At 35.5% G+C, this 21,116-nt stretch overlaps 1 protein-coding gene across 3 annotated transcripts in view; it reads left to right on the top strand.

Annotated features, from left to right (window-relative positions):
* Positions 1 to 9,521: 9,521 nt before the first annotated feature.
* dgo (diego) overlaps positions 9,522 to 21,116 on the top strand; it is a 112,147-nt gene continuing 100,552 nt past the window's right edge. For all 3 annotated transcript variants that reach the window (XM_053754402.1, XM_053754403.1, XM_053754401.1), the window contains exon 1: positions 9,522 to 9,763. The gene's annotated coding sequence lies outside the window, so the exon portion shown is untranslated. The remainder of the gene's footprint in view (positions 9,764 to 21,116) is intronic.

The raw sequence follows: 21,116 nt of genomic DNA, 5'->3' as shown, positions 1-21,116 counted from the left end.
TATAAGCATGGATTTAATAAGTACTACGGACTACCTACTAATTCCAAGGATATAAGAGATACAGTATCACGTCTTTTTCTCTTACAGGGTAGACAGAGCTAAGAATCACGTATCTCGACAGCCACGTAATAATCAGACCAGCTACACACTACCAATTAACAGTACACCGAATATTGGCGGGTTGGCCATCAATACGGCCAGTTTGGTTCGGCATCTGTTCGAATTCGACGGTAGTGTGGTAGAAGCCATTAGGTTTAATTCATGGATTTAGTAAGAACTTCGACGGAGTACCTACTAATTCCATAGTTTAAACTCATTTTCCCTTTCATTCTTTCACATTCAACATAACCTATGATCATGGATTTAGTAAGTACTTCGTACGGAGTACCAACTATTTCCATGCCTATGATATGATCTTTGCTCCAAAGGTTCTGTTAAGGTTCTGTATTGTATATAGGCTTTATAGAATTTATGATTATTGTTATACGCAAAATGTTACAAAATAAATGGCAAGTTAACTTATATACCTAATAGAATCTTGTGAAAATAAAAGCAGCCGCCAAGAAAAGTATAAATAAAAGTCCGCCTATAGGCGGTCAAAGGTAAGGTCAAATAATTTGTAATTATTATTAATATTACTAAAATGGAATGCTTATGAATGGGCGAAGGCTAAACTTGGATGTAAAACTTATAGATATCAAATTTTTTTCTTGCATATTATGACACTAACAGTTTGCTATAAAGTGGTGACAGGGGCGGCAAATTTTGTGGCCAATTTCAGCAACTTTAGGTTACCTATGGCACGCAGACATTGTGGTAATTTGATCTTTATAACAACGCACATAGATAATAAAACTGACAACTTACAAATAACAAAATAAGGACATTGAAAACTAGACCAGTTTTCAATATCATTATTTTGTTATTTGTAATCATTTCAGTTAGCATAGAAGTTCTTGAGGTAGGCACCTATTTATTTGTGATCACTTGACCGTAACTAACAAACGACCACCCAGACAAACATTTCAAATGAGCACAAAGCATAATGAATTTTGTTGTGACTTGTGGACGTCCGACTATCAGATATTCATGGCTGTCATGTTCATGCTGAGAATTCAAGTTTATCTGTCTGTTTAAATGAAAATAACCTATTTTACAAAATAAATGTTCTCCTTTTGGTATTTAGATTTTGTTTATTTATTGCCCAACTTTCATTCTATGATTACAGATTCAGATCCAATACAATAGAATAGGCTCAATACAAACATTAATTTTAATACAAGATAAAATATGATCTGCTCTGACACCTTTGTGGATCCACCAAGAGAATACGATATGTCAACCATAGTTTATAATTGCCAGGGGGAATAGGTCAGCTCGATCTTTTATTAAAAGTTAATTATATATATATTTATTTATTTATTTTTTCCTTTCATCAGCACGTGATCACAATTATAATAGGTTTCAGTATACCTTTGACCATGTACTTTATTGTGTATTTACATTGTTATATTACTGATAAAAAAATATACATAAATTTACATTTCAAAAATGGTAAGCCGTTCTGGCATAATAGGGACCAATACTGTTTGAATGAGTTGCGCCATTTCTTCTCAGCAGTGGTCGTTCCGAAATGCTAGTAGTTTGTAGTTTTGGTAAATATCATTTAATTTAGAATATGACGTGAAAAAGTGCCCGTGAAGGCCTAATTTCTGAATAAATGATTTGATTTAGATTTTTGAATTCAGGGATACAGGAGAGTTCGTGAAAACAAAGTCTACCGCCGACTTCCAAACCGCAGCCTTTTCTCCAAGCCGTCAATTAATAAACTTAGGTCTTATAAGTAAAGTATGTGTTTGCAATGTATGTTTATATTGTTTGGCTCTAGTTTACAGTTATCCTATCCTTTTATTCTACTTCACACGGTTTTCACCATCTTTAGTTAGAATATTGTCACTAAGTATATATCTAAGTACCTACCTAACTTAGATATATAAAGATATGCATCTTTATATATCTAAGTACCTACTTTTAATCGATCAAATCGTCGAATAGAATGCTGACAGATTGCTGCGTTTAATATAAATTGTTTATGCAAAACAGAAGACTTTATATATGGTTCGCAATTACCTTAGCAATTTGCCTGTCCGGTCGACCGTTACAAAAATTGTGCCGGATATTTGACCATCGTTTTTTTTTTTTTGCTTTCCAAAATGCAATTTTGTGAAAAATATGTTCAAACATCCCTACACGTACCTAATTAACGACATTCTTAGATACCTATCTAATTTTATAAACTAACAAACAAATTGTGAGATCACAAACTTAATAGATGGACTATGCTTAACGGACCAAAGCTTGTTGAACTCCAATTCTCGTGACGCCACAGATGTATGAACATTACATATGTTTTTATAACTGTGCGTGACGCTGTACTCATAACTATGGCTTCCATGTACACTTTTCAAAAATCTGGGAATAAGTGGCAATACTGCTGTTTCACAATTAACCCAGTCCCAAGAGCCGGCGCGCCTACTGTCATTCAATTAGGTAACGTAACTTACCGATATGGTTGTATGAATCGACCACGCTGCTTTGTGGTCCATGGGAAACGAGCGTTCTCACGCCTCAACCTTGGACTACTCATAGAATTTAGTTACACTTAACTTAGTTACACGTTACACTTAATTTAGTTACACGTAAGTACAAATTTTAAAATTTTCCCGCAAGTTTTTATATTACTGCTTCATCGTCACTTCACTACCAAACTTATTTTTTACTTCGCTCGAGTGAAAACATGATAAAGTATACGCCTAAACCTTCCTTAGGTATCACACTACTTATTGGTGAAAACCGCATGAAAATCCTCGTAGTAGTTTGTAAGTTTATCGCGAACAGACAAGACAGACGTGGCAGGAAACTTTGTCTTATAACATGTAAGGAAAGGATGCTGTTCCCGGGCTTTGCGGTGCCATAGCCTCGAATGAAACCATGAGATTTCTAAAAAAATATTGATAAATAAATTCGTGACAAATAGAAGGCCATATAATTTTTTCCAACTATTTCTACATCAAAAACAATCTCATTCTAATGCTTAATAATTCTGGTGTGAAAGAAGAACAAACACACTAATATTATTATTAGCATTGGAAAACGACGACTGCCAAGAAGAATTGCCGAAATAATTTAATTTACTGTCATACATAACAAATAAACTTTCCACTATGTTTTTCCATAAATATTTTGCAACAATATAACAAAGTTTTAATGTAAATGTATGGTTAAAAAAGTATTTTTTGAAAAATCTATGTATTTTCAGAGTTCCTTTCTATGACGCTAACTAAGCTTGGCTTTGATACCATTTTTTTATGGAAAGAGAAAAAAATATGCACAGATTAATATAATTTCCTGTGACTTAGAGCAGAGTGGCAGTGGAGTCTTTAATAAAGCAGAAAGCTTGCGTTAATTGTGGCGCCAGCGCATAATCCTAATTTATTTTTCGTTATTTTCCTGATGAATTTAGATTTATAATAAATTAATATTAAAGCGGTGGTGGTGTAATGGTTAAGACGCCCGCCTGTGGATCGAAAGGTCCCAGGTTCGGATCCTAATCGTGCCACATGAGTTTCTATACAAATCTGACTCATTTATAGTAATTTTCATCGACCACCACTTGCTTCAGGTGAAGGAAAACATCGTGAGGAAACCTACACACTGGTTGATTATTATTAACTTGTGTGTGAAATGGAGAAGGCAATGGCAAACCACTCCATTAATAATGCCAAGAAAGTTGTTCTGTGTGTTTCATTCCACGTAACGACCACGACCCCCAGACATGAGGAATACGACTATGAAGAAGAAGAATATTAAATTGAATTTCCAATGAGGGCCCAGGGTAATCTCATCTCATGTGGTTCGAAAATTTTGAAAAGAATTAATCTCCTTTTCGCGTGTTCCCGGTTGCATTTGCAGCCACGACACCTCGAAGCCTGGGGACCGCGTAAAAGTACCTAAATCTTAGATTTCTTAAGATTCTCCTGTGATTTTACGACTCTCCAACGTTAGCATTCTAGTTTGCATGACGTTCTTTGGGAATGCTATTGTCTATCAGCTGTCAAGGTCTATCATTCCTTAGTCGCCTCGTACAACATCCATCGGATATAGGTGGTCCTATTCTAGGAAGGACGGAATCACAGCCAGTCTAAGTACCTACGCGTATCCTCCACACTAGAGCAATTAGACTTTCTGTATCGATAGCTAGTCTATCATCATTTAACAATTAATTTAAGAACTTTGTTCTCGACGGTGGAGCATTTTCCATCTAATTCTGTCTTTAGCCATCGATTTCACGTCCCTATACGACACGAGCTCTGTCTTCTCTATTATTTAGCTGCTCTAATAATCTGTATAATAATAAAACTTCAACGGGTAATAAAATGTATGTAATTTAGATCACACGAACAAACATGAGTAAAGTATCGTGTTACGAGATAATTGTAATTCAGAGGTTTAGTTTTATGTCTGTTTGTTGGTTTATAGCTCATAAACTCACACGTTTTTCTGGCAACTGGGATATTTGAAACTTAATAGTTTTAGCTGTTTAATTATTCTATTACGAGTAGAATATGAGCATAGCCTTATACAATCTCCATTATGACTGACGAATGACGACCTCGGTGGGGCAGTGGTAAAGTGCTTGCCTCTGAACCGAGAGGTCCCGGGTTCGATCCCCGGTCGGGTCATGATGGAAAATGATTTTCTGATTGTCCCGGGTCTTGGATGTTTATCTATATATGAATATATTATTAAATATAGTATCGTTGAGTTAGTATCCCATAACACAAGTCGAGAACTTACTTTGGGACTAGATCAATCTGTGGGATTTGTCCTAATATATTTATATTTATTTAATGTGATATATTTTATACAACCTTTTATTCTCGGTTTCGTCCACGAGGATATCCCACGGAAAAAAATATTTGTCCCGGATGAAAGGCAGCCTATTTCCTTCCATACTTCAAACTACATATATGTACAAACTACAATTTTTCAAGAATTTTGGTTGAATAGATAGAGCGGGAAGTAGTAACAAATGTTACTTTCGTATTTTCAAACACGTAATATATATTTTTTGTAATGTCTCTTTATAATATCAGTTTGGACAAGTGAAACAAGTTATATCCTTCACACGGCCCGTTAATGAGCCAGATTATAGCCGTAGCTTCGAAATCATAGATTATATCGTGATTGACATATTTACTAGTGATCGGACATATATATATTCAAAAGGAAAGTTATGTTGTGTGGCCAAGCAAGGGGCAGGTTTGCGGGTTGGAATTAATCGATTTCTATATAAATTGAACACATTTATACAATAAGTGATCCAAGCACCAGTTTAAATTATGGCGTTGTGTTTAAACTTATTGTTGTTAATTACATAAATACCTGACAATACAGACGTCTGTTCAAAATTATAGCAATGAAAAATCAGCAATTTAATCCGAATTCGCTAAGTTCGGCGAACCCGATAGTGGAGCCGGTATCACAGAATACCTAATATAAGACAGAAAAAGTTTTCGACCCGTAATCTTTTACATTTTCATCACTTCACACTTTCAGCCTAAGTATTTATTAATTAACCCACTGCTGGGCATAGGCCACCTTCTACGGTCCTTTGCCAGTCTCATCCGGCACTTTCTCGTGACTCGAACAGTGTCATCTGATCAGCGAGCAGGTGGTTTGCCAACCGATCTCTGTCATTTTTCATATAAAAAAATAAACTTAGTTTTTTTTTTATATGAAAAATGAAAAAATAAACTTAGTAAGTACTATTAAAAAAATAAACTAAATTAAAAATAAACTAAATAAGTATTATTTTCGGTGATAAATAAATAATTTTGTATTGATTGATATACGTACTGTATGATGATTGTAAGAGATTACATTATTACTGCTTTCTTTTCGTGTATTTAATTAATTTCGTAACATTCTCCATTTCCTGGCCACACATATGGTCTAATTGACCACACCGTGGATTAGCGTCACTGGCAGGTTAGATTGGTATGCTTTTTTATTTTTCTTCACTAACACCTACCTGTATTAAATCACATTAGAGTGTCTGTTTTGATACCTACATTATTTGTATAGTTTTGTATTTTTGTTCTCTTCGAATGTTCCCGGTTGCTTCCGAGGCTGTGAAGCCGTGAAGCCCGGGGTCAGCGAAGAACTAACCTTAAAAATTTTAAGATTCTGCTTTGATTTTACAACCCTCTTTGGTAATACTATTGTTGTTGCCTAGGCTGTGTCCCTTATTCGCCTTGTACAACATCTACTAAGGATAAGGAGTAGTCCTATTCCAGTGCCAGAATATGTCCAAATCTATGCTAGGCATTGCTAGGATATCGTGTGGTCCCAGTCCCAACACGGCATCCAAGCATAACTAGATCTTACACACATTTTCACATGTCTTAATATAATTTTGTAATTAAAATTTCAATACTTATTTCCATTTAAAAAATCCCGATCCTGCGCAAAGTCGACGGCATGTCACAAAATTAATTTACAAAACGTCAAAACCGTTCTCAAAAGCAAGAGAAACCAGAAATGGAAGCGAAATATTTTTAATTTACGCGCTGCAAAATCAATTTCAATGTCGCCACTATACAATTATGAATAACAAGAGCTCACTCAACTTGTTATGGCATTCCCTGGCAGGAGAGTGGCACCCTGCGGAGCGACAATGCTTGAATATCTCCAGTACAGTCGACAGCAGATTAAACCATACAACCTCACCGCTATCACAGCTATATGAAGGACCTTGCAGGATCACTTTTAATTAGGTTCAACACGTGATTTTAAGATATTGTTGAAACGGTTTGATTTTATTCTTTTGATCGACAAAAATATGTTAAAGTACCTTCTTACTTTTCAGGGACTAGTACTTTCTTACTTTTTAGAAAAGTAAAACTGTATTTTATATTATCATATAGAAGAATAATATAATCAATTATGTATATCTATCTATACCTTCTATATAATAAGTGGGCAATGTTTCTTCGCGCAAAACTTAATAACTCAGTAGTGGATGGAATTTGATGCGGTTCTCAGTTGTATAGCGGATGGTTTAACTTAAAATTGTGTATAGTTTTCATCGCGATATATTGCTTAGAACCTGAGATGTGAGGGTGAAAGCGCGGGATAAAGCTAGTCTGTGAACAAACTTAACTGCAACAATTTTTTACGTTCAAGTATTTTTTTATTATTTGGATTCTACGAGGCCGTAATATCGTTTTTATTCCTCTGTATCTAATCTTAGCGATTTGCAGGTAGCTTCCTCAACCTTTGGTCATCGGAGCCCAGGATCCGCTATCTTTAATAAATAAATATATTAGTACAAATCACACAGATTGAGCCAGCCCCAAATTAAGTTCGAGACTTGTGTTATGGGATACTAACTCAACGATACTATATTTTATAACAAATACATATATAGATAAACATCTAAGAACCGGGCCAATCAGAAAAAGATAATTTTCCATCATGACCCGACCGAGGATCGAACCCGGGACCTCTCGGTTCAGTGGCAAGAACTTTACCACTGCGCCACCGAGGTCGTCGAGGTCTTTCTTCATTCTCAACAACTACAAATACATCTAAAGTACTAAGTGCCATTCAATGAATATTGTAAAGGCCGAGAAAGTGACCGCAGGACAATAGCTGACTAACTCTTATTGGCCTCCTGCAAAGAAGCCGTGCATCAATTTTGATGAAGCTGTACTGCATATGCTATTTTCCAAATAGCGTATCAATTGAATTACGATGAGTTTTCAGTTTCCACTCGATATAATGAAATTATCCACATAGCATGTCAAAAAATGTAACATATCATTTGTTGTCTCTCTTTAACATAGTTGCTTAAATGTGTGACCAAGACAACAAGCGGTATCTCAGTTTGTAACGTGCTATGTGGGAGCATAATACCACAGATTACATAATACTCCAGTAATAATACTATATTTATATGTATACAGGAACAAGACGCAAATCTGTGAAGTCTTTCGCCATTTTGTTGGGTTGAATACGACTTCAATGAGATTATTTTTTGACGACCTCGGTTGCGCATTGGTAAGGTTAGCGGTAAGGCCTCTGAACCGAGAGGTCCCGGGTTCAATTCCCGGTCGAGTCATGATGGAAAATGATATTTTTCTGATAGGCTCGGGTCTTGGATGTTTATATAGTAGTATCGTTGGGTTAGTATCCCATAACACAAGTCTCGAACTGACTTTGGGGCTAGCTCAATCTGTGTGATTTGTCCTAACATATTTATTTATTTTATTTTATTATTTATTTATTTATTATGTTGGTATTTCATCAAAAATATATTTGTAGGCAAAATAATTTCATTTTCGACACAAACTTTTGTTGAAGTCATACATTGTCATCCAAACAGACGTGTAAACATATTACAAATCAATCGAACATGATTTACCGAATGATGAAATCAATTTACCTAAATATTTACTACTGTTTACTGTATATTAATCCACATTAAATATTTACAGCGTTTCAGTTATTGTTATTGTAGCGGCAACAGAAATAGATAATTTTTTTATTTGTGAAATTGTCTACTGTATAACTATTACTGTTCATGAGATACAGGTACACAGACGGACGGACAGCGCTCTTAGAGTCCAGTTTTGTCCTGTGGGCACGGAATCCTAATAAATCAAGACCAAAGGACTATAAACAAACTGTCGAATGGAAAGTGGAAAGTCAGTCGGTACCATGCATTACCATGCAAATACATTATTGCCGATCACTTCACATAAATTCGTAACGTTGTTCAACCAAATTTTAAATCAATTATAAAAAATGAATCGCTTGTATTCCGTGGACAAGATAATTTTCATTTAAGTGGAACAGTGAAAATTTATGTGCATATTAACAAGTTGATACGATTTTGGTAGTTATCATCTGTACACGATTTATTCCAGTTTTTGTCCGAGGATAACAATTTATATTACCTAGAAAACCTTTTTTTTATATTTTTGTACTTATATGAAGAACTAGCTGTGACCCCGGACTTCGCTCCCGTGGGAGTTTCGGAATAAAAAGTAGCCTATGTGTTGTTCCAGGTTATATTCTACCCGTGTTGCAAATTTTATAACAATCCGTCCAGTAGATTTCGCATGAAAAAGTAACAAACATACATACATCCTCACAAACTTACACATTTATAAAACTAATATTATATATAGGATGTTACTTGACAATAAAGATCTAACCAACTTAATTATTCTTGAAACAAAGTTAACAAATCGTAGGTATGATAAAGTAATTTACAATTGTGTGTGATACAAGCTCTTTATCGATGGGAAAACAAGAAACAATACGGCGAAAAAGCTGTACTTTTTACTTTTTGCGGGCATTCGATCAAGGCTTTCGAGATCTTGCATCTCTTCCCAACCATAGCAAATTAATACGAGTAAGGGAGATAGAAAAAGCCTCAAGATGCCGGAGTCGTCGCTTCGCGGTCCGCGGGAGCACACGAGTGCGTTCGGACGTTCGATATTTGAAAAGTTTTTATTTTTTAATTGAAAATGTGACAATAAGTTTGTGGACGAGTGCTCAGTGCCTTATACTTAAAAAAAAAGTGGATTTTCTGTGTATTCTATAGCGCATTTAATACTTATAAGTGTTGTGTGTGTTTTTTTGCATTCTAAGGCTGAATTCCCAGCTAAATTGCACTCAACCGAACAATCGGGTATGTAAATGTTGTTTTTTTGTTATTTTGCATGACCTTTTATAGTTTACACGATAACTAGATCATTAAAACTGAACTGAAAACAATGTAATAGAATCGGTTGCCCGTGGATACGGAAAGCAAAACTATTCAAATGTCTATGACAACATCTTATGAATCAACAAAATCTTATATATGTTTTAGAATTATTTTTAAAGGTATTTTATTGCCCTTTATGTCCTTAATATATATGTATGTAAGCAAAATCTAGTCTAGTCTTTAGTCTTTAAAATATGAATTTAAAAGCCCTTCAAGCTAGGGTACAAAAGGGACCTATTGTTTTATGAGTACTTAGAGGCTCTTCATTATAAGCTTTTTATATATAGAATGATAGTCTTCTTGAATTAACGAACCCGTGTTCAAATTACCTACTTATTTGTTTGTGGATTTTTTTTTATCGGATTTATGTATATTTTAATGTAGATCTTTGGAACAAGATTTTATACTTTTATTGATTTTATGCTTTCATATATTGCGAGCAATTATTTTTACATTTATTGAGTTTTCGTTTTAGTTGAAAGTCGTATCTTATAATTTTGAATTTTGCTCAATTTTGATTCCTCCTTGAGAATGCTATTGTTGTGTGGACCTACAAAATAATTCATACATAATATAAAATTAATTTTGCTAGTGCCCCAGTATGCTAACACGCCGCCACGGCTAATAACAGTATCTGACGCATTAACACCCTAACGTTAGCTAGCTGTAATCAGTGAAAACGAGGAGGCATATATATTACACTAGACGTTGCCCGGGACTTCGCTCGCTTGGGAATTTTGATATAAAATATACCTATAGCAATCTCAGATAATGTACCTTTCTAATTGCGAAAGAATTTTTGAAATCAGTTCGGTAGCTTCGGAGATTACCCGCCTCAAACATACAAACTCACAAACGCTTACCTGTTTATAATAATAGTATAGATTTAGGAGGCATTTTGCCGAGCCCGTTGGCACAATATAGGCCTAGTGTAATCTCCATCCACTTCTCAGTTCTAATTCGCGGTAGAAATGCACGCACATGAACTGCCATTGTACCTAACTCCTGCCGGCTCCACACTGTCGCGGAACTTTGCCAAACTTTGGCGGATTCGTTATACATTGCTGGTTCTTCATTACGGTAAATGAAATCACGTCATATTAACTACGCAATGTTCAAGCAATCGCATCAGCATTTCGGCGACAGCGTGGAGCTGGCAGGAGGTTGACAATGGCAGTTCATACGTGCGTGCATTTGTACCATAGAGATTACACTAGACAAGAACCATATGACCTGATGGAGCTCTTCTTTATGTGCCTACTGTCTTTTGCCCGCGGCTTCGCCCGCGTTTACATCCCACCGGAACAGTATTTTTTCCGGAATGAAATGTACCTACTGTTACGGGGTCCGAAGAAAGCCTCTTTTTAAAAAACGAAAATATTAATAAATAAATATATTCGGACAAATCACACAGATTGAGCTAGCCCCAAAGTAAGTTCGAGACTTGTGTTATGGGATACTAACTCTACGATACTATATTTTATAATAAATACATATATAGATAAACATCCAAGACCAGGGCCAATCAGAAAAAGATCATTTTCCATCATGACCCGACCGGGGATCGAACCCGGGACCTCTCGGTTCAGGCGCACTCACTTTACCACTGCGCCATCGAGGTCGTCAAAATTATAATTAAACTGTTTATTTTATACAAAGAATAACAATATAAATAGTATTTATATAGAAAGAATGTCGAGAGCGGACTGACTCAATAGAATTATTCTATTAAAACAAATGTGAAGCAGTACCTAACTAGGTCGCTGATGCAGTGAATATCCGTCAGCGTAAACTTGTTATTACAATTAGGGGTAAGAGCTTTCGGTACGGTACGATATACTTATATGTTTAAGGAGAGGAATCTTTATTTGATAGTATGTGCATGTAAAATTTCAAGAAGATTGCTTGAGAATATAAATCGTGAATAGGTTAGAAACAAACTTACTTTCGCATTTATAATATTAGTAGGAATATCCTATATATATATATATATATATATATATTTTGTGTGACAATTTTCAATAATTTTATTGGAAATACAACTTTTATTTTATTTATTCATTCAAATTTTGACATTTTTAATAATGATGTGTTCGTCCTCCTAATTTTTTATATATGTATAAGACCTATATTTGTGACCTTGGAGAAAAGGCTTCGGTGAAGTTTGTTGCGCCTCTTCTTCTTCACCTGCGCTTCAGTCGGCAGTAGACTTAGTTTAAGTAATTTCTTGACGTCAATAAGTGATGTATATCATCCTAAATTGAATAAAGAATTTTGAATTTGACTAACACTATAAATGTTAGGATGTATGTGTGTATGTTTTGTTATCTTTCACGCAAAATCTACTGGACGTATTGTAATAACTATTATAATATTAAACGAAGATATTTGTGTATGTTTCATTGTGATTAATGGCAACCATCCAAGCCTTTGAATTATAATATCCCTAAGTACATTATTTACAAATAATACACGTTATATTATGATTCGCTTCTATTTTAGGAAGTCAATATTAAAATAAACGGAATATAAAATCATATGCCACATTCGATCGATTACTGTCGTCGATTACTGTTGCCTATTTGTTATAGACAAGTGAAAATAATTTATTATCTAACACTCAAGAGTGCTATGTTAGATGAGTCGCCCGTTTTGGAAGTTTAATCGGTTTGATCAATCAGAGAGGCTGTCTTGGAATAAATTAAGACATTTTTTATCAATTTGAAGTGTTGGTGATAAATGATTGGTAGAATAAATAAGAAAAATAATATATTAAAGTCATGCTTTCGTTCTAGATCCTATAAATGATTACTTTCCCATTTAGATTATGATTTAGAGGCAGCTAACTAAGTGGAAATATAATAACTATTTGTACAATTTATATTTTACTAGCGGCCCGCCCCGGCTTCGCTTCTTCTTCTTCTTTCCCTGACTCTTTCCATTATTTGTGGTCGGCTCTTCTGATCCTGAGTTCCATCCATTTCGTTCAAATGGGCCTGTTTTATGTTGGATGTTTGGTTGTTATGATGCCACGGACAGACATACATAGACACGTTAAACTTGTAACTCCTTCTATAGTCGGGGATTAAAAATGGAGAGCCGTTTTTCGCCCAACCTTCAGAATTAAATTCTGAATTTGGCATTATTATGTCAAATGGTTCGACATCGACAGTTAATTATTTCTATAACGATGTATTGCATCGTTTGTTTGTTCATTTGTAAATGATAATTAAGAATAAACCGAGAGGTGCAATACTCGATTGCGGTGGAAATCGATACTCGCCCGACGTAATATGCCGACCGTAATGTTTGTCTGTCTGTACGTGGTGCGGTTTCACGCGAACGAACGGTTCATGCTGTAATAATGTGGTTTTCGTGAGATCGATTCCTATTATCATTATCGTAACCTTTTAGAGCTTTGAGCTTTAGATCAGTTCGGTGAGCTTTGGTTTTAGCGCCTTCACAGGTTTACAAATTAATTGTTAAAAAGTGTTTCATTCCACGTAATGACCACGACCCTCAGCCATGAGGAGTACGACTATGAAGAAGACGATGCGCATACCGGTAGGTCTTAGAACTGACGGCTGACAGTTCTGATCCAGTGATTGGATACTTCATCCTTCATTTCCCGCAGGTGCCAGGATCACACGCGTCGCTGATCTCCAGGAATGCGAAGGTGCGAACCCATCCTGTTTGGTTTCAGATTAAAACCTGCACTACTACTAGCTTTTGCCCGTGGTTTCGCAACACGTAGCCCGTTTCACTCTCACACTTCCAACTATCTCCACTAAAATAAAATACTTCAATTCATTACTCCGATTTTACGTGAATGAAGGAAATATATACACACTATCACGTCCTCATTAGTATGAATTAGTTTTTAATATAAACTTTGAAGAGTTATTCAGTTTGAACGTGTTGATCTCAAAAAATCTGGAACCACTATTTTTAGGGGTCCGTAATCAAATGGCATCAGTAGCTCCTGACATGTTGCTACACGCCAGGAATCATACGCAGTTTTCTTCATGTCTGACTAGCAAACAAACCCCAAGTACCGCCTTCACTGGTACGGCCACGTCTTGCAAACTTATCGGCAAAAGTTAGGCAGGGAACAAATGTCCACGTTAGGGGAAGGAACACAGAAATCGCAAGAGAGAGACCACGAGATAATTTTCTAAAAGGCCGCAGGCGAGAGGTAACAAAAGCTCACGTGAAGTAAGCATTACTTGAACATAAGTCAGACACAGTTACAATAGAGCCGATAACGGAATCGAACCGAACACATTCGGAGCTTGCACAATTACTATACTTGCAAGTATTGTTACCAATCATATTGAGTTATGTGTGATTGTAAGAGAATGTAAGTTGTATGTATTAATGGGTATGGATATTCAAGAAGAATTGTGCAAGTAGAAATAATCTTGGCTCATGAATATCGAGATATTAAATACAAACAGTATTTTAATTCTATCATAATGGATAATTTTTTCAAGTCTGTCTAGACTTTTGACTATTGTCACCTAAAATTAGTGTTGGCTATGGATTTATGTCTAATATTTTTCCTATTTCTTCACAAAAAGACTTCATATAAATATCCCGTCTCTGTTTTTTGTCCTCCAATAAATTTACAAATTCAAATTTAAAATTTTGTATTCACGTTGGGATTACATAAAATTTTACTTAAAACTAAGCCTACTGCCGACTGCCAAAGCCCAGGTCAACAAACTTCACCACTGCCTTTTCGAAGCGCTAGCCTAGCGCTGGTAGTAATAATTCTTAGGTTACCATTTAAGTATTTATCAAAACTTTGTTGATAAGTATTGATCTCATTGACTGTACCAATTATATTCTCATTAGATTTAACCTAACTTCATATCATATCGATTTGTAACATATATCAATCTATGTCATGAAACAAGTTCTAAGAATGGGCTGGGCCACTCCCGATACGTCGAAACGAGCGTATCTCATAAACTTAATAAAAACGTCAAACTCCGAAAGCTTGAAGCCATAAAAATATAGCCCCGGGCGCTATAATTATTCCATAGTGATTTCTCAATAAACCACAATAGCTCGTATTTTTTTATGGCTGTTAAAATCACATTAAATATATACTGCTATATAAATATGAAAATGTTTTTAAAATATGAGGGTGATTATAACGAAACACTGGATTTTATAAAATGTTCATTTTATTTATTTATTTACTTTTCGGTTTAATATTTTCGCGGCGAAGTGGCAGCGCAGAGTGGAAAATTGTAGCTTTATAAGAATAGATTATCTATAGCAGTACTTAGTATATATGTTATTTCTTTTTAATCGATGGTAGGTAGCCTCTGACAGGGACCGTAAGAAAGCGGCGGAGATCCACAGAATATGCTGTTTGCGGTAATTTATATGTATTTCTGATAATCAAATTCAAAACCACTATTAAAAACTGTATAGGGATTAAATGGCTGGTCGTGCGCTTCCGCCTGGTCCTGGTTGAAAAGGGAAACATTGCAAGGGCTGGCTTGATGTCGAGGATACACTGACTGATAGCCTGACTATAAGGATGTCGTAGACAGTGTGAAGTTTAAAAGAAAACGTAGGAAAGAGGGCCGCGAAAACTCTAACAGAAAGATTCGAAACTAAAATCACCCATTTATGTAAATCGGTTCGGTGCGTAAAGTAGATAGAAAGTCAGAAAGTTGATCGTACATTTAAATGCTATAAGATAGGGGAAGGAACCCAAAAATCGCAAGAGATTCGTGGCGAATAAAAAACGAATGAAAGTTCAGTTAAATGATCATAAAATATTAACATAACTTATGAACATAAACACGAGCGCAAGCATGCTACCTGTGAAAATAAGTATGTGAGGGAATCGAACCCATGATACAGACAGGTTTGTAGACTACACCACGGAGGTCGTCAAGATTCAAAAAGTTCACATAATCACATAGTGAGTTGAGTGTAGATAGGATCGCAATCGCACACAGCGGCGTAGCTATTGATAGGCCAGACCACCGTTTTTGTACAGCACACACAATTATATAATATAATCTCTTGTGTGTACTTAAGTTGTTATTATCATCATGTCTTCCCAGACGGCGAATCCCGATGGAATTTATAGAATTGTATACGGTTTAAAAACCAAACTTGGTTTTAAAGATCCGATTACATGACACACTGGCTAAAATTACTATGTATTTATATATAAGTACGTAGTCTTGGGAAGAGTCTTTCTAATAATACGGGCTGTTGTTGTAAAGCCACTACAAGTTAATATACAAGTTTGTGGAAGCTACGGTAAAAAATTAACCGAACACGTAAAAAAGTCTTGGTTAATTTTTTTTAAAGATCCGGCGGTGATTTTACATCGACAGCCTGACGTCGACCCTTGGTAATGCTATTATTATCATTACATGCCAAGGCTACGTAATTTTTAGTCGCCTCGTATGACATGCCTATGATATTAGGTACTAAAACTTAAACGTCGAGGTGGGGCCCCTAATCTTTTTAACACCTGGGCCTATTGTTACATAGCTACGTCACAGATCACACGGCAGTTACGCGTACAAATTAATTTAACGCGCTAATTGCAAAGGAAAGTTCTCGAAGCACCGGAACGCACGTGAGAATCAAGACGGCTGGCTATTGTGTGACGTGCCGAATTTGTATGGGACTTTGCGCTCTATGAAATGGTACGTGTGAGGCAACTGTGGCTAGGAGAACAATGTTTTATTTTATTTTAGCTTTTCTAATCTCAAATTTTACTAACTTTACAACACTATTAAATGCAAAATCATTGTTGTTATTTTGTGTTGAAGTGGGTAATTTTTGACAAGTTTTTATTTAACTTACATTATGGTCTCGGGTGGAATCTTGCAGCTCAAGTATAAAGCAGATATCTTCAGCCGATTGAGGTGATATTTTGTACACACGTTTATCTTGGATGACAATGCATTATTATGATAAGCATGACCTGATGGTGCATCCAGGAACGGTTCCAGACGTGGTAACTCCTCAACGGTTTACATCAAAAATGATTAGAGAAAATTTATAGAGTGAATTTCGATTGGGTGAGAATTAATTGATTTATTTCGTACCGTCAAGTTAATTTTTAATGCTAACTAACGACCCGCGGCTTCGCATGGATGCAATGCTACAAATGCTGTAAATGTGTACTATACTTAGTATATTACTTTGATAAATCTCGTAGAGTTCAGCCTGCGTTTGCTTATGTAAGCGGAAAAAATGTAATTATTTACATCACATACAAATCTCAAAAATAACAGTATTTCTTCACTATTTAATGGATGTTATTATACATATAAACCTTCCTCTTCAATCACTCTATCTATTAAAAAAACCGCATCAAAATCCGTTGCGTAGTCTCAAAGATTTAAGCATACAAAGGGATGTAGGGACATAGAAAGCGACTTTGTTTTATACTATGTAGTGATAGTGATGTTTATCATTTCATGTTCCTATATTTAACTATACTGCTAGGCTATATATTTATTTATTTATTATACCAAACTTAACCTACCATTACAGAAAACATATTCTAATACGACAAGTTAACCTTTTACATTACTTATGTATACCTAACTTAATATAATATTCAAAGACGTTTTTGCGAATTCTTTCAGAGAACAGGAGAAAATATCAAATTCTCGGCCACTAAATTAAGCATTAAATTAATACAGATATATAAATTACTGTATATTATTTAGTTGTTACTATAGTAATTTCCTTTACGTCGTCGATAGATCTAGCTAACAAATACTTTACTGTACTTTAATAAAATTTATATTGTTATCAACATCAAAGTTTGTTCACCCCTCACCCTCCAATTAAAACATTAAACTAAAATATGTTTTGGAACATTTGTCGACCAGAAATACCGTTATCTGATTTTACACGAACACGAAAGCATGGGAATAGTCGACCCCATTAAAATTAATTTATTTCAATTTAAAATTGAACTTTTAACTTTATATTCATCCCTGACCTAAAGATACTATTCTCTAATCATTCGTAATCATTCATAGTTTTTTTGACGCAATGAATAGTTTAATTTTAGAGATATAATGTTTACTTATACTGGATATTGCCAGGAATTATCGTATTTGTAACATTTGAGGAACTTGGTAGTGAACCTTATCGATGTTTTGCAGAAGAGCTAGAAATATGAAACAAAAATATTATAAATTTGTACTAACCGCTTTTTAAATTTTACTAACATATTTATTTAAGTCTCTTACTAATATAATATCGACTTGTATTGTGCACAGTCTGGAATAAATAATTTCATTCATTATTCGATTAGACGACTGTAACTCTGCATTGATTTTCGCGTGTATTCGTCATTCGCGGCTGCAACGTCATGAACTCCGGTGAAGCGCAAAAAATTAGAAATTTTGAAGACTCGGTCGTGATTTTACATGCTAACATCAACGCGCCATAAGACTGCAATAGTTGCCTATCACCTATTAAGGATATATGTCTCTGTTGTCTCGTACGACCTTCAAGAGGACATGCAGTGTCCTATTTTAGAGCAAAACTACACGTCACAACTCTGTATTATTCTAATTGCATTTACGTTATTACTTATATATATATATATATGTCGCTATTGGTCTAATTCCATTTAGGTCATCAGCTATTCCGTAAAAGGTCAGGTCATAGACTCAATATCGAAATTGAATCGAACATGCGTGGCAGAGATCCATCAGTCACGCGTGACCCCCGAAGCAAACCAGGAAAAGATTTGGTGACACTATTGCGTGACAAGTCGGCATAAACCCAAGCAGAGAATATAATAAACTGATAGCACGTCGTATAAACAATTACTAAAACAGTTAATCGATACGGCTCGAATGTCAATACGACCTTTGAGACAAAGTAACATAATATTATATATTAGGTTATCACAATTAAAATAATATAAAAATTACAAAGAAAAAACCTCAAACGCGCCGCACCGAGGCAACGTGCCCAGAGTTCTGGCAGCATTTCCTCGCTGTTCTGCTAGACTTATACGCTGAGCAAAGAAAATACCTGATCTCGGATCACCAGTTGTCTCGATGAGACGCGTTGAATTCTCCAAATCACTTTTTTTTTCGGTTATCACATCTCTCGCGGGCGGGTCTACTGGGAGCGATTTCATTTCAAATAAGTAGCATCCTTGTACAAATTTTTAATGTAATTTATATGTTAAGTTTCTTGTGTACATAAATTGACAAATAAATAATTAGGACTTTAGATTTTTGTTTTAGGTTTTTTTTTACCAGTCAACCAAGAAATAGAATAGACATAATTTAAACTTTTTTCTTTTTTATTTTAAAGTCTTTTCGCATCGAGAGTTAAGCACTTTAGTAATTATTATTGTATATTTTTTTTATTATGTCCCATCGTCGAGCCAGGTATATAGCAAGAAAAGATCATCGGAGATCATGAGTCGACTGTAATTATAGCAACTAGTTCATTCTATCAACATTAAGTCCAATGCCAAATTAGTTTTATACAGACTTTTTACCGCCCCGGGCTCGCTTCCCGTGGGAATTACTGCTTGTCCGGTTCCATTTGTTTTAATTAAAATAATATTGTTTTTAGTTAAGTATGAGCCTTTGACGACCTCGGTGGCGCAGTGGTAAAGTGCTTGCCACTGAACCGAGAGGTTCCGGGTTCGATCCCCGGTCGGGTCATGATGGAAAATGATATTTTTCTGATTGGCCCCGGTCTTGGATGTTTATCTATATATGTATTTGTTATAAAATATAGTATCGTTGAGTCAGTATCCCATAACACAAGTCTCGAACTTACTTTGAGGCTAGCTCAATGTGTGTGATTTGTCCTAATATATTTATTTATTTTATTTATTTAATGGACAAATAAGGTCATAAGGAAGCCCCTAAATTGAAAACTGGTGTTACATAAAGATTATGTCGATATTTAGATAACGAACGCCGAATAAATAATCGATTTAAAGGTTATCGATAGCTCGGGTCGTGCTTCGCCATATACGGGGGTCGAACCTGGGCCTTTGTCTCGGATTTATGTTCGGGGTCCTAACTACGTGACCAAAAACCACGCCAGATAATTGGACCGATAGGCATCTTATAATGTACTGGTCCAATTATTTTCAATAGATAGGTACACTTATTAGTACAGTCAACGTGCACGTCAAGTTAGCCTGCATGAACCTCTATGTCGCGGTAATAGCGGCGAGTTTGCAATGAATTTGGACGTCAATGTGCTGTTGACTGTACATAAGTACAGACAAAATCAAAGCGCCTTACATATTCGATTTGAAGACTTGTGAGGTTCTTACCTAGGTATATCCATACTCCATACATGTTCATATTATAAATGTGAAAGTCTATCATTCTGTCTGTTACGATTTCCTGGCTGAACCGCTAAGTCGATTTTAGCGAAATTTGGAATGGATATAGTTATTGATTGGTCATACAGGCTACCGCGGATAGAGCCGCGCGCAATAACAAGTTTCTGAATAAATGTTTTGAATTTGTCATTAAAATCCATTTATCTTTATTGGGCCCCCGTGGTTGGCATTTGGCAGTTGGCATTCACCTTTAATTTGCGACGACCTATACTGAATTATTTGCAAAATCACCATTATAACTGTAGCATAAACATTCAAGCGGAGTAACTTAATGTGCGGTCAACTGTACATTATTGTAGACGCAGAATATTGAAGCCGAACAAATTCGATGGTTTTCATGGACAGAACTCTAAAATACGGCATCGGCAACCTGATGCCAAATGCCTTGCATCCGCGTGACGTCACATGCCTGAGTAACCCGTCCTAACTGCGCGACACGACGCAATGCTACGCTATTCGTGTATGAAAGATTACGGCGACAACACGCAGAAATACTGGCCTGTATGTAAGTACATATATGTGGCGTTCAAAGCGTTTAGGTACCACTTGCGTGTGGTATCGAGTTAAGGCTGTGTTCAGATAGATAAATAGTTGGTTGATCGATCATATGGAATATAAAAACAATTAACTTTATTCACATTTATTGGGAAAAAAATTACAAAAATCAAATTGCTGGGAAACAGACATTGAAAGTTGAAACTGTAACAGCCAGAGTTCTAGTTACTAAACATACAATTGCAATTTTCTCACGTTGTGTACATGATGAATTAAGAATCACAAAATGACATATTTCCACGGTTTTACACAAAATCTCATGTATCTTGTAATCTGCCCAGTGGTACTCTTTTGCTTGGAACGCCACATTATGTATGTTTATGTAAA

The sequence above is a fragment of the Plodia interpunctella genome, chromosome 14, assembly GCF_027563975.2.
Source record: "Plodia interpunctella isolate USDA-ARS_2022_Savannah chromosome 14, ilPloInte3.2, whole genome shotgun sequence".
NCBI lineage: Eukaryota > Metazoa > Arthropoda > Insecta > Lepidoptera > Pyralidae > Plodia > Plodia interpunctella.
Note: the sequence above shows the minus strand (reverse complement) of the source record. Positions and strands in the feature narration are given on the sequence as shown.